Source organism: Hemicordylus capensis, chromosome 4, assembly GCF_027244095.1.
Source record: "Hemicordylus capensis ecotype Gifberg chromosome 4, rHemCap1.1.pri, whole genome shotgun sequence".
Lineage (NCBI taxonomy): Eukaryota > Metazoa > Chordata > Lepidosauria > Squamata > Cordylidae > Hemicordylus > Hemicordylus capensis.
This window is the reverse complement of record NC_069660.1, coordinates 129,301,516-129,314,421: the sequence shown is the minus strand read 5'-3', so window position 1 is coordinate 129,314,421 and position 12,906 is coordinate 129,301,516. Positions and strand designations below refer to the sequence as shown.

The window sequence follows — 12,906 nt, the reverse complement described above, 5'->3', positions numbered from 1 at the left end:
CAGGGGTGCCTTTGCACGGCTTCGGCTTGTGCGCCAGCTGCGTCCCTTTCTCGAGAAGGCAGATCTGGCCACGGTTACCCACGCCTTAGTCACGTCGCGGCTGGATTACTGTAACGCGCTCTGCGTGGGGCTGCCCTTGAAGAATATCCGGAAACTGCAGCTAGTGCAAAACACGGCAGTGAGGGTTTTATCCGGAGCTGCCCGTTGGGAACATATCACCCCCATTTTGAAAGAGCTGCACTGGCTACCGGTTCGTTTCCGGGTCCAATTCAAGGTGCTGGTTTTGACCTTTAAAGCCCTAAACGGTTTGGGCCCAGGGTATTTGAGGGACCGCCTGCTCCCAAGGGTTGCTGCCCGCTTGACAAGGACATCTGAGGGGGCCCTGCTCTGGGTGCCGACAATGAGAGAGGCCCGGTTGTCGTGCACTCGGGACAGGGCCTTCTCTGTTGCTGCCCCCAGACTCTGGAATGCTCTCCCAGTGGCCATTCGTTCCTCGGACTCCATCACGGCTTTTAGAAAGCTTGTAAAGACTTGGCTTTTTACCCAGGCTTTTACATAATCGTTTTTACTGCTGCTTCTGGGTGTTTTTATCTGTTGTATTGTTTTATGCCTGTTTTTATATGTTTTTATACTTTTAGCATGATGTTTTTATTGTATGTTTTTAACTTTTGTAAACCGCCTTGGGGCTATCTTTTAACGAAAGGCAGTATAAAAATGCAAAAATAAATAAATAAATAAATAAAATATGGTCTTTCCAGGTTACCCCAGAGAACAGTCTGGCTGTCGCATTTTGAACTAACTGAAGTTTCTGAACTATGTACAAAGGCAGTCCCATGTAGGGCGCATTGTTATTGTTGCTGCACTGTACACTAGTTGGTTTGTTTCTTGCAAATTATTGGTTGTTATTTCTGCAAGTGCAGCATTTATATATTTTAATGCCTGAGCAAGTTGTTTTTTGGCAAGTTTTTAGAGCTGAAAATCGAACCCTGGTAGTTGTTTGGTTCATGTGCTCAGTTATTTTTTGCTTTAGTTCTTGTTGCTTTTCTGTTAAACGGCATTCGGGTTTTTGAGGTGAAGGCAAAGGGGAGGTTACCTGGTTTTGATTTTGAAACAGTTTAGCAACAGTGGCATCCTCTATTTCCAACGCCAACTCCACCTGCACCTGAGTAACTTCTTCAGTTGATGGTAATTCTTCCATATCTTGAGCCTGTGTTGCTCTTTGCAGTTCTTCCAGCTCAACTCCTGTGAATACTTTATTTCTTATTATGAATCTTCTCTGGTCTGCTAGCCAGGCGACGACCGATCCGGAATAGATTTATTAAAGTTACGTCTCACCATATTGTTGATGGGAGAGGCACTCTTCGTCTGGCTCCTCTGGTGAGACCTGTCCAGTATGGTTGGATCTCTGGCATAGCTCTCACCTTCCTCAGAGCAGGCAAGCCCCACAACCACGCCAAGGTAGTGCCTCACTGGGGGATGATGATGATGATGATGATGATGATTTTATTCAATTTCTATACTGCCCTTCCAAAAATGGCTCAAGGTGGTTTACACAGAGAAATAAAAAATAAATTAGATGGATCCCTATCCCCAAAGGGCTCACAATTTAAAAGAAACAGAAGACAGACACCAGCAACAGTCACTGGAGGTACTGTGCTGGGGGTGGATAGGGCCAGTTACTCTCCTCCTGCTAAATAAGGAGAACCACCATGTTAAAAGGTGCCACTTTGCCAAGTTAGCAGGGGTTTTCCTGTTTTGAAGAGGAACTTTCACCAAGCGACACCATCTGGAATCTGCCTGAGAGACAGGAACAGAACCACTGCAAAGCAGTGCCTCCTATCCCCAATTCCCCCAAGCGATCCAGAAGGATACTATGGTTGAATACAAACGCCACTGAGCGATCAAAAAGAACCAACAGAGTCACACTTCCTCTGTCGATTCCCTGGTAAAGGCCATCCATCAGGCTGACCAAGGCAGACTCAACCCCATAGCCCACTCTAAAGCCAGTTTGAAATGGGTCTAGATAATCAGTTTTCTCCAAAACTGCCTGAAGCTGGTTAGCCACCACTCTCTCAATCACCTTGCCCAATCATTGGAGATTGGCCTATAACTATCCATCACTGAGGGATCTAGGGAAGGCTTTGTAAGAAGTGGTCTAATCATTGCCTCCTTCAAACAAGAGGCAGCCTACCCTTCCTCAGCGACGAGTTAATGATATTAACTAGGCCATCTCCAACAATTTCCCAAGAAGCAGCCAAGTCGAGCAAGTATCCAGAGAACAAGTGGTAGGCCGCACCGCCTGAAACAGTTTGTTCATGTCCTCAGGCATCACAGATTGAAACTGATTCAATCTAATACTGTAAGAAGGATTGCTAGACACCACCTTAATAGACTCTGCAAAAACAATGTAGTCCAAGTCGGCCCGAATACAAGAGATTTTGTCCGTGAAGAACCCATTAAAACCCATTGCAGCAGAACAAGGTCCCCGGGGATTGGTTTGAATTGGAAGGAGCCTTAATCAAACTCCTCACAACCCGGGACAGCTCTGCTGGACGCAAACCAGCAGAAGCAATGCGCACAGACCAGAATTGCTTTTTTGCCACATGCACTGCCTCTGCATAAACCTTCAAATGGGCTCTATGCAGTGTCCTGTCACATTCAAGCCAAGTTATGCTCCACTTACACTCCAGTCGCCTACCTTGCTGATCTGTGGCAGTTCCAGGTAGAGCTGGGAAAGACTCTTTCCTGAAGCCATGGAGAGCTGCTGCTGTTAATAAAAATTAATGGGCTACCTTTGGGGTGGTGGTGGCCAGAGAGAGATTTGATCTGTGGCTAAGAACTCAGTGTGCTGCTGAGGACACCAGAACTAGGGTGGCTGCTAGCCAGAAATTAATCCAATTTGGAGGCCATTGAGTATAACAACTAACACTTGTCATTTTGGATGTCCACCCAATTATATATACTGTGCTACATTTTGATTGAGACCTTTCCCCCTCAGAATATAACTGATTGGTGGTGCGACTATAGTCCATTATTCCTTGGACAGGTTTCTTTTTAAAAGGGTGTTTTTAAAAAACAGTTTGCATGTTTGCACACAAAACACCACCACTACATTTAAAAATATGAATAATATAAAGAAGAGGTCATTTAGCTTGGGGGTGGGTGGGCTGTGGCTATGGATTGTGGCTGTTGGAGTCAGTGTGGCTGTGGGAGCTGTCATGGTGAGTGCCTGCACTTCTGGATTTGTGACTACAGCACTGTGGGTACTTATCCAACAGCCTTCTCAGATGATCTTTGATAAGCTTGCAGCTCACTTGTACACATTTTAATTGGAAGTAATCCTCAATGAGTTCACTAAGGCTTACTTCCAAGTAAGTGTACATAGGATTGCAGCTGTGTGATGCAACGGTATACATTTTTATGCAGAAGTGTTTAGTGAAGTTTTACTCCAAGGTAAGTATGCCTTTGTTCCATTCTTGGGTTTGTGCCTACATAATCAAGTTGGAATTCAGTTTCAATAATTCTTCTTTCTAAATAGTGAGTAAACATCTCAGGTTTACTCGGTTCTTTGTAAATCCTTTTACAACCTTCAAATTCCACAGAGGAAAAGCAAACAAAATTGGTCATTCACTAGTTTCAATATAATCAAGTATTTTCCTTTCAAAGGCAGGATTGTTTCAGAAGCTGGGAGTTAAACTATTATGGGATGGCGGGGAGGGTGGATAGAGAGGGAGCTTCTTAATGAAGTTCAGAAAGAATCACAGACAAGATGAAGCTGTCAGTCTCCATATGGCTTTTTTTTGGTAACATGAGCAATAATATAGTAATGTATGACAGTGTGGGAAATAAATGTCCTCCCTGATCTAAACGTAAAAAACTGTATTTGGGGCCCAGTTCTAGGATCTGCTGCATGTGCTGCACAGGGGTAGGGGAAGTCCTTATGCAGCACAGGAATACTCTACAAGGGGCTTTACAAGGGTGGGTGGGTTGAGTCAGGTCAGGTGAGGTGTAAAAAGAGAGGGGAGAGTCCTGGCCCTGTTTACCCCATCCCAAGACGAATAGATTAGATCTACAGGTGCTAAGACATGAACAGCCTTGTACTAACTAGAGGCAGAATCAGAAAGGCATTTATTTTGCTTTTAGGCCTAAGCACGCAGTTATTATTTTTTTTCCACACCCACCCCAATATTTCTTTTTAAAATCTTTGAACGGGGGAAAAATGGCTGAAACGTTTAAATTGCCTCTGCTCCCTCATTATTTCTCTGTTTAGCATATTTATATGGGAGATATCTAAAATAATTTTTTCAACAAATTAAAGAGCAATGCATGAATTTCCCAAAACAATTCCTATTATTGGAAACATTTTAGGCAGTTTTCCAAGCTATTTCAAACAAAAAGGAAACAAAAACTACTTGACTGACTTGAACGTTCAGGGTGAGAATTTGTTTCAAAGGCAATGTTACCTGTCCTGTTGGCAGAACAACACCCCTCCACTACAGATAAACAAACTGCCCCAGGCCCCAGAATCTCCAGCGTGTGTGTGTGTGTGCACGCACATGCGCATGCACACTATCTGATTAATTTTATTTTATTATTTCTGATATTCCATTTAACTGGTTCATGTAGTATCCTTCCAAGAAACATCCTGGGGGAAAGAATGGTGGCCTCTAGCTGCCATCCTCCCCACCCCCAAATGCTCCTCAGAACGATGCTCTGTGGTCATAGTTTTGTTCCCACTTTTGTCCCTGTGTGAGCCAAAAATTATCACTTGAGAACTTTCAGTTTAGCCTTAGTTTTTCCCCACAGTTGCTCTGTTTGTTACTCTGCAAATGATTACAACCGTATACTCAACCCACCCCAGAAAAGAGAGGCATTTCCAGATCAGGAAAACAATTTCATCTGTGGTGTTCTTACTGAGTTTTTGCAATTTATTCCTTTTACCACATCCTAGTAGAACTAGTAATGCCAATTATTATGCTAATATACCTTATGGTTTGAGCTGATGAAATTTATTGGGGAGAAAAAGAAGTTAATGGAAGTAAGTTAGTTTCTATTAGTTATCTAATCCATGCCAGCCCAATGCATTATTTTGGTTGTATTGAGTTGGTAAATTAATTTATATTAACATGAAATAGCAGCTTCACGCTGCGGAATCTTGGGTGTGTCAATATCTACTGGGTTTGAGCTTGTATGCCATATAGAGATCAGATCTACCCAATCCTTGCAGCATAGAAACCCCATATTCTTCATTCCATCATTGACCTTGCTAATGTATCTCCGGTCTCTCTGACATGTCTGTAAGCTCTTGTTTTCCTTGAGAACTCCACCCGTGGGAAACAGTGGCATCATTATGCACGCTCATTTGGATGAAGAGCTTTCATGTGAAATAGCTCTATAATTTAGTTCTGGCAGTTTTTACCATGCTAATGCAAATCAGATTAATATAAATGACAATTTGCCAAATGAAGCAACCTCTATGTGATTGCATTTCAAGTGGCTATCTGCATATGCATGCATTTGGGAATTAAGTTTGGATCAGTTTTGGATCAACAAAGTAGAGCAGTGGTTTTCAAATGGTATCCCAGATTGTTTTTGTTGTTAACATAAGAACAGCCATGCTGGATCAGGCCCAGGGCCCATCTAGTCCAGCATCCTGTTTCACAGGATGCCATTGAGAGCCTACAGGCAGGAGTTGAGGGCATGCCCTCTCTCTTGCTGTTACTCCCCTGCAACTGGTATTCAGAGGCATCCTGCCTTTGAGGCTGGAGGTGGCCTATAGCCTTCAGACTAGTAGCCGTTAATAGGCCTTTCCTCCATGAAGTTATCCAAACCCCTCTTAAAGTCTCCCAGGTTGTTGGCTGTCACCAACAGGAGGAGAGCTGGTCTTGTGGTAGCAAGCATGACTTGTCCCTTTAGCTAGGAAGCAAACCGAAAATAAGTGATCAAAAAACCTCCTAAACCAAGAGGAACAATGGTAGAATGGATAATCTACTAACGTTCTAATGTCACAGATGACCATGCAAGCTGCTCATAATAAATTTAATCACTATTCATCCTTAATTGTTCTTCAGTAATAAATATATATATAATACAAAGTAATAATATTAACAAATCAAGAATATAGTAATCATACAAAATCTTTACTAGTAACAAATAATAATGAAATAGAAGCAGGTAGCACAGTGGAGTCTACAAAACACCAGAATAACTGTTTGTATAGTCATAAAATAGAAGCAAGTGGCATGATAAAGTCTACCACAAAGTCTCTGTGTTTGCCAAGCTGAATCAAATCATTGATGAAAAACAGAAGCTGTGTTGTGGTGGATGGAAAGGAACAGTAACGGCTGTTTCAAACTTTCTTCAGACTGTTCCGAAATTCACAGCTGATAAGAAGTGCAAAGGCATGCTGCTTTATGAAAATCTTGCAAGCCCACAGAAGGTGTAAGAGATATAAACCCATGTTGCTTTGTGAAGATTTCACATGCTTACAGAAGGTCCATAGGACTCCAAAAGGTTTGAGAGGCAAGTTTTATCTTTGCAGAAGCCATGCTGGTTCTCCCACAACAGGGCCAGTTCTATGTGCTTTACAATTTTATCCTTGAGGATGCTTTCCATCAATTTTCCTGGAACTGATGTTAAGCTAACAGGCCTGTAATTTCCCAGATCACCCCTGGATCCCTTTTTGAAATTTGGTGTTACATTTGCTACTTTCCAGTCCTGTGGTACACAGCCTGATTGTAGGGATAAGTTATATATTTTAGCAAGGAGGTTGGCAATTTCACATTTGAGTTATTTGACTACTTAGAACATCAACTCTTGTCACTTCTACCTGACTCAGTTCTTTAGCCTCCATCCCCGATAAGCCTGGTTCAGGAACAGATATATACTCAGTATCCTCTGCCGAAGACAGATGCAAAGAACTTATTTAGCTTCTCTGCAACTTCCATATCCTCCTTAATAATTCCTTTCACTCCCTCATTTTCTAATGGTCCAACTGCCTCCCTGGTAGGTTTCCTGCCTCTGATGTATTTAAAGAAGTTTTTGTTTTGTTCTTTGAAAGGTAATCAGGAATTCCTATATAATAAGAATAACGGTAGACGAGCTTCCTTGATCACTGGCCCAGGATCTAAGCATTATTTATTTGCTCTCTATACAAACCTGGAACACAGTAACTAGCCCTTAGCTGTGTTGAAAAATTGATTGATTGATGTTTCCCCCCCTTAGTCTCCTGTGTTTAAGCTTCTTTCATTTGTTGCTGGTTGATTTATATTGATTGAACAGACCATTATGGCATTAATGTATATTAGTTATTTAAGTGACAAATGACATTTCAACACTGTTCCCTGTTCCTGGGGTCTAGTGTCAGTTCTGCTATGCACTTTGGAGGCAGGAGGCCTAATGCATTTACTCACACACATTCTCAGGGGGAGGGCTGTAAATCTTGGTAGCACAGGCTCCTGGGACCTCAAAGTCCCTGATGCTTATGGTGCTGTTGGGTCCTCCTGCCTGTGAATAGGAAATAGTAGCAGGAAACAAATGAATTCTAGGACTTGTGGTTCTTCAGAACATGCCACATAGGGAGGTATGCATCTCTCTGTCTCTCACTACATTTTGCATTGTTTCCTCATTTCAACAAATTCACACAAATTATCTCTGTTCTGCAGAAAGACCTGGGCCAGCCCTCACTGTTCAGAAGGTTGCTTGTTCTGTTTCTGGTTGGCTCCAGGAAACCTCACAAGATCCAGGAAACCTCACACAGATGCAGAGAAACAAATCTACATAAACATCCTCAAGCACAACTACAATTCATTTTTGATGCCATCCCTGCCCAGGTAATGAGCTTGCAGGCCAGTTCATTCTTGACTCTGCCTCTGTAAAGTATACCCATTTGCTTTCTTGTCCACCACTGCAAGATCCTATTCACACATTATGTTCAGTGCATGTTCAATCTGTGAATAGCATGCACATGTACGGTTCTTACTACAAACCATACACTTCCTATTTGTACCATGCATTTGAGGGACTTGTACCCAGGTTCACTTTAAAAATGAATGCATGTACAAAAACATGTACACACTCCTGAATGCACATACGTTGTAATATCTGAACAAGGCTGTACAATCTTCTCTGAATTCTTCCAGAACATGCTGGGGTCCATAGCAGATGTGAGGGAGTTCCTGAGTAAGTGTCAATGTGAAAATAATTCCCTGAAGAACACTGAATTAAATTGATGAAAAGAGCCCCTGGATAAACGGGTGAATTTTAAACTAGGTTTAATCTAAAGCTGAAGAAATTTAAGAGGTTATTATCTTTTGGCAGAGTTTATTGTTAAAATATAAAATTGCTTACCTCTTTATTTCTAATACTTGGGATTATTCGTTTCAAACATAAATTATTGGTTTCGGTGGTTTCCTAATAGAAAACATTTCTTTTTATTAGTCTCACACATTAATTTCTATATGCTGCTAATTTTAACTCCATTTAATTTTATAAATGTGTTCCTTACATAAGCTTATGTGCAGCATTCAAAATTAGCAGGGCAAGTCTGTGCATGTTTACTTGAAATTAATCCAACTGAGGTCCAGTTCAAATGATATTTTCAACAATATTTGATATTGTTTGATATTTTCTACCTGTGTACAAATGATAATACGAGAGGAAAACCACACATTCGCTAACCTGGATTTAAATACTAGATGTAAGGATTTAGAATGTGGGGAGTCACTATCATGTGATTAGATGGTCATCTGTATTATAATATGGTCCTTCCACTCCCATAATCATCGAGTTTGAATGGTAAACAGGACATAGCCCAAGGTGGTGTGAGGGAAGCCAGACCACCAGGCACGTCCATTCAATCATAGGGGTCACCCTGGTCCCTTGCCTCTCTTCCAGCACCTCACTCACAGCTGCAAAACTGTGTCTTTACATTTTCCAGCAGAAATCTGGAAACTGTGAAGATCCTTTTCTATAAAAGGATTTCCCCCAGTTTTGAGCTCACTGTATTGCTCTCTGTCTGTCAGTGCTTGGGCCTCACTCACACACTGATGACATAAAGCTCCCAGGCCAGAGCACAAAAGATAGAAACATCTATCTAGTTTTTGCAGGTAGGTTCCAGACTTCGCCCAGACTACCAAAAAATCCCCAACCCCACAGAAATGCATTACTTACCAAAAAATTCAGGGAAACTCTCTTCCTCTGAAAAGCATGGAGGATGAAACCTCATAGAAATAGGAAAGGCTAGAGCAGGGATTCTCAAACTTGGGTCCTCAGGTGTTATTGGACTTCAACTCCCATAATCCCCAGCCTCAGTGGCCTTTGGTTGGGGATTATGGGAGTTGAAGTCCAATAACACCTGAGGACCCAAGTTTGAGAATCACTGGGCTAGAGTAACAGAGAGAGATTAGAGGTTGATATTTGGAGTCATGCTTGCAAACTACAAACCCTTTCACTAATATATATACACCTGGGGTGCACCCTGAGATCTCCAAACATGCCCATTTAACTTGTGTACTTCAAGATAGCAGACAGGTGAGCATGTCTCCATAGAAGGCAAAGGAGCCAAAGCTCTTAGTTCTGCCTTGGAACAGCTGATCATTGTGCATGACTCAATCATTTTATGTACTTACATCTAAGGGAAGGTGCTGTGTTTGAAACAGGAAATACAACCAAGGAAGCCTGGGAACTATAGAGAGAGAGGAGTGATAGGCCTGTATGTGTGAAAGTAAGGTTCTGAACACGTGATTGGAAGAATACACTGTACCCACATTGGTCTGTTCATCTGAATCTCTTTTCCAAGTGGGTATTAAAAAACACAGATATACTAAATGCACGTTTAAAAGTCTCATCTGAACTGGCCCTGGATCCAGTGGAATTTTCTCCCAAATAAGCATGTATGAGATTGCACCCTAAAAATAACTTTCCAAGAGTAACTTTGATATAGTAAGGGTACTTCCCCCGCCCCCACTCATGATCACTCATCCTGCCCTTCTTACTAGGAGTTCAGCACAGCATACGTAGTTCTCCTTTCTATTTTTATACAAACTCCTGAACCTGAGTGGGGACCTGAATTTGGGTCTCCAGTCCAACATTGCACTGACTTTCATATCTTCCGACTGAGGCAGCTGAAAAAAACAGTAATATGACCATTAACGTTGAGTATTTTTTTTAAAATGAAATAAACAACTAGGTGGGGTTGGGGGTGGGAGGAATCAGCAGTTCAGCTGAACTATATACAGATGGATTTAAGAGCACCATGTTCTAAAATGACACAGTGTTTACAGTCCCTTAGTAATGTTGGCATCCTCTGTGCTACACATAGTGTGTGGGAAGTATCGAGGCGGGAGCAATATGTTAACATGCTGAAACCAGTGTGACAAAATGTTTACTATAGCAAAACTAATACTCAGGTGAACTGATAAGATCACACTTGAATGTCTATTAGATAAGAGAATTTTACTTGCTTGACGCCTTATACACACACACACACACACACACATATATTAGGTCTGTACCACCTGACATGCATCCCTTGGTGCTGTACATAAGTTAAAATACAAGACATATAAAAACAGGATAAAATGGTTGAAACAATTATGATATAAGCCCAATTAAAATTTATTAAAAGCCTGAGAAAACAGGTGCATTTTCTCTTTAAGATCTTAAAAACAAAACAAAACAAAACACTGCAAGAGATGGAGAAACTCTAATTTTAATAGGGAGTGCATTCCAGAGCCCTGGGGCAACCGCAGAGAAGGCCCAGTCCCGAATAGCCACCAAACGAGCTGGTGGTAACCATAACCGGACCTCCCCAGCTGATCTTAATAGGCAGGAGGGCTCATGACAAAGGAGCCCCTCTCTTAAATATCCTGGATCTAAGCCATTAAGGGCTTTATAGGTAATAACCAGGACTTTGTATTTCACTCGTAAACATATTGGCAGCCAGTGCAGTTTTTAAGATGAGTGTTATATGATCTCTTCAGGTTATCCTGGAGACCAGTCTGGCTGCTGCATTCTGAACCAATTGTAGTTTCTAGACTACGTACAAAGGCAGCCCCATGTAGAGTGTATTGCAATAGACAAGCCTGCAGGTTACCATCATATGTACCACTGTTTTAAGGTCATTTTCCTCAAAACAATGGGCATATCTGACGTATCAGCTGAAGCAGATAAATAGTGCCCCTTGCCGTTGCCTCCACCTGAGAGAATATATCATAATTCATCATCTCTGTATGGAGCTTCAGGGTGTATGCGTCATTGTGCACGCACACATACATAAACTCTAGAAACATTTGCAAGCTTTTGACATTAGTAAGCCCTGTCTGGGACAGTCAAGTAGTTTGTTCATACTTAATGACACAGTGCTCACAATTGTGCTGGAAAAGTAGCTCTGCTAATAGATAAACAATTTCTGCAGAAAGGTAAGATTGCAACAGGCCCTTATTTGGATGCAAGAGCAGAGAGAGAGGAGAGTGCACAGGACTGGACATCTGTTGTGCAGTCTGAACAAGGACTCTCTTCAGCAGGAGCATTGCCTCTGGATTTCACAGAATCACATGACAAGTTCACACTCTATGTTCTTGAGGAGCGGCCGCTTGGAAGCCAGCCCTATACTGTCAGTCTGGGGCTATGAAGACTTCATCCCATTAGTTGCTCTTATTAGTAGAGAGGGCTGAAAAGACTTGAATCATTCATCTGTCCTTTGCCTTTCCTTAAAAACATATTAGGGGTTTTTTTTTAATGTACATTGTTAAACTACATCTATCCACTCTCCTCCTTTCATAATTACACCCCCTAGGCACATACAGTAACTAGTACTGGGAACTTGCAGCTATTAACCACTAATAGTCAATAAAAAGGTAGCTGATATAATATTGCCCAATATCGATATATTTGAGCATGTTTTGAAAAATCAAAACATATTACTCTTTCCACCATTCCATTTCCCCAGCCTAAAACTGGTAAAGAGAAGATGAAGAAGAGGAGGGGGAGAACAATGTTTGTTTTGTATTGTAAACCCAGAATAATGACTTAATTGCACAAGGTTGCTCTGAGGAAAGAACTTCCTAGTCTCAAAGCAATGTTCATTTGAATTTTGTGAATGACCTCTAATAAATATCTAACTCTTTCTCAGTTAAAGTTGACTTTATTATTATTATTATTGATTACTTATATTACTTATACTGGATAAGTAATGTTGCTGCAGCATCAAGAATGCTTATGCATTAAAAAAGGAAGGGAAACTAATGGAAGAATTGCCAGAATCAGAAGAATAATATTTACTTTATTACAGAGCATTTTAAAAAAACGAGTAACTCAGTCCAAGTCTAGCATTAACCGCTTCACCACACAGGCTCTCCAGTGTGTTAAAGAACAGAGCCTCCTTCAGGAAGAAAGCACTCTGTAAGAATAAGTCTCCACATCAATTGATGATGCTAACAGTTATACTGGCTAAATCTGTTTTCAGTAGATCCAGGGTAATGATGCTATACAGAAAAAGAATATAACTATGCACAGTGATGCTATCCTTGTGCTTTTATCAGTGGCTGATACAGAAATTTAGCAGGTGAAGCTTTTCCTAGCACAAAGACCTGGAAAAACAAACTCTTTTGCCTGGAACCATCCATGACCTCTTGCTAACAGGGGCATTGTCCTGCCAGGAGAATTCTCTCTCCTGTCACACTAAGAGCCCTTTCTCACGCTTAGTGAGAAAGGGCTTGAAGGAGAATGGGGAGGAAGGCTATTAATGCTTACCTCCCCACAGATGAGTGGATCACCCTCCTGGACGATCGCCGGCAGCCCCCTGCAATGTGGAGGGTTGGAGAACGGGATGCGTCTCCCCAGCCCTCAGAACTCCCATAAAGTGGGAGAGCCAGCGTGGTGTAATGGTTAGAGTGCTGGACTAGG

The 12,906-nt window shown here is 41.7% G+C and overlaps 1 protein-coding gene across 10 annotated transcripts in view; it reads left to right on the top strand.

Annotated features, from left to right (window-relative positions):
• Positions 1 to 12,906, top strand: part of SLC44A3 (solute carrier family 44 member 3) — a 215,791-nt gene that overhangs the window by 29,030 nt on the left and 173,855 nt on the right. For 5 of the 10 annotated variants that reach the window (XM_053244977.1, XM_053244983.1, XM_053244976.1 and 2 more), the window contains one exon: positions 7,665 to 7,832. The exons of the other annotated variants lie outside the window; for them this stretch is intronic. The gene's annotated coding sequence lies outside the window, so the exon portion shown is untranslated. The remainder of the gene's footprint in view (positions 1 to 7,664; positions 7,833 to 12,906) is intronic. 10 annotated transcript variants of the gene reach the window in all.